The sequence below is a fragment of the Macadamia integrifolia genome, chromosome 2 (genome assembly GCF_013358625.1).
Source record: "Macadamia integrifolia cultivar HAES 741 chromosome 2, SCU_Mint_v3, whole genome shotgun sequence".
In the NCBI taxonomy this organism is placed as follows: domain Eukaryota; kingdom Viridiplantae; phylum Streptophyta; class Magnoliopsida; order Proteales; family Proteaceae; genus Macadamia; species Macadamia integrifolia.
In genome coordinates, this window is record NC_056558.1 from 15,554,958 (window position 1) to 15,557,469 (window position 2,512).

Genomic DNA, 2,512 nt, shown 5'->3' on the forward strand with positions numbered 1-2,512 from the left:
GCGTGATGACTCGGAAGATACATGCATGCATCGGCCTTTCAAAATATTTTATTTTGGAATTGTCTAGTTATGGTATGTCTGCGATTTTAACTATGGTTCTGCAGCAGAAGAGTCTCGAGCTCTTCATTTTATTTTAGCTTTAGTTGAAGCCTTGGTGTTGTCCTTGGTTTTGGGGAAGTCCACCTGTTAAATTTCATACATTTCAGCCTTAACTTGTTATAATACTTGTCATTGGCTTTGTAAACTAGAATCACACGCTTGATGGGGTCTCTGTGTTTGATGAACCATTGCCCATTACTACACCATATGCTATTTGATTTTTAACGAATGCACTTGACTATCGCCAACGAATTGACGAAGTGAATGCCGGACGTTTCATATGGGCTTGGATTTCAGGTTGTCATTAAAACCTCTTCGGATGTTTTCAACCATTTGATTTGGTTACAAAAAAAATGAATAAGTTGATGACTATATTTTGACCTTTACGCGCAACCCAAAAAAAGAAAAAATGTTTTGGTAAAGACAGGTATGACTTGTTCGGATCCCATCGAACCCCAAACTAATATCCTCTCTTTTCTCTTAAAGGTCCAAAATGTGAAGTCTTATGCTTTTTGTTTGAATGTGAAGCCTTATGCCGATAACAACTAGAAATTCTTTAAACATAAAAAGTATAAAAAATTACACAGTTCCATTATCTTGTGACAATGTGGCTCCCTACCAATTTCGATCTCGTAGTCTATCGTGCTCACCCGTGGTAATTATATTATCAGGACGAGCGACCAATGGTTGGAATATGAGGTTCTTAGATGGGACTCGTTCAATAAAAAAAAACCTAATAAATTGACCTGGTCGAGGTGAGTTAGGTTTCATTATCAGAATTAAAACTCTATTGATCACCAGTCTTGGATAGCTCTCAGTGCTTCTGACCCAACCCTCCAGCCCAGAAGGATTCCAATTCCGGCTTATGTCAGTTGGACTTGTAATTCAGCACATCCTAAAATTTGCTCTTGACAAACTTGACCGACAAGCGGATTGATGCAAACAGGTCATGATTTGTGGGCACACATCAGTGCAAGTAGTAATTGGTGTCCGTTGATGCCATGTCTTCGTCATATTCCAACAGAAAAAAGGCAAGGCGAAGGCGAGGTATTATGTATTACCAAACGTCATCACAAATATTACTAAGAAATATGTGCGATGCAGTAGAAAATTTGTAAGATTATATGGGTATTTCTATAAATTTCTTATAGAAAAAGGGTGAATATGCTTAGCGGGTTACCAGAAATAAGGTATGCTAATATTTGACCATTGATGAATTATAATCTATACGTATATGTGACCTAAATAATATCACATGTCAGCTTCTCTCTTCACCTCCTACCGTCGCTCTCTTCTCTGCTCCAAAGACTACTGACTCTGTAAGGTTCGCCGATGGAGTGGTTGTTGTTATCGGCTTCATCTTTGATATTGCCACCTCTGTCTGCTGCTTCGTTGTCAAGCCGATAATCTCTCCATCAAAGGCTTCAATATAACCCAGCTGACTACCCAAACTCTTTCCCCTGAATTCGGTCTCAGCTTATAACCCTAAATGTTGATCAAATCTTTTGCATATACAGCTTCCTTGTTTATTAGATTGATTCTTTTCCGTAAACTAGTTCCCTAAAATCAAGGAACTAAATTACCTTGTATAAAGAAGAAAACTTCTCCTTCACAATGTTTATATTCTTATCCTGACAATAATCAATGGCGTTGAACACCAAACCGATGAGTGGTAGATGGACTACTTCTTCTTCTTTATTTTTATTTTTTATTTTTTATTTTTTATTTTTTATTTTTTCGTTTTAGTGCTAAAAAAATTGGCTTCAGTTCTCTATTCTGGTCTAAAGAAGCAACATTGGACTCTGGATTTTGCTATTCTCGTTTTGCTAAAATTTGCTTGATTAGAGAAATGAAACCATTTGTATCGACATCGATAAATTGAGGGCCTGAAGGGGTGATCGATTGTAAATGGGTTTCTGTCGAAGGTGAAGGAAGCGGTGGTTGTTCCAGTGGTGAAGCTATCCTCGGTTCCTCAAGCATTCTTTGCATTATCCCCATTTCTCTGGAGCAGTAGACATGATATTGAGAAAACCTAAACTTCTTTGCATTATCCCGCATTTCTATTGACAAGGAGACGATGATATTGAGAAAACCTAAACTTCTCTTCGTCGCCAAATCTTTGAAACTCTGCAATGTAGGATAGGTTTTTTTTTTTTTTTTTTTTTTTTTTTAAGCAACAACGATGGTGACACAACAGGGATGAAGAATACTTCGTACAGTAGTTGTCAGAGTATTTCTCTTCCTTTAATATACCTAAGATTAAAATAATAAAAAATGAATCTAACAATGTAAATCAAATTGCCGAAATCCAACGGTTAATAATCGCTAGCATATCCAACCCTAGCCCATTTCTTATATAGGGTTTTATTACGTAATTGTAGTGAGCGTTCTTCCGTTTTTCTATAAGTAAGCT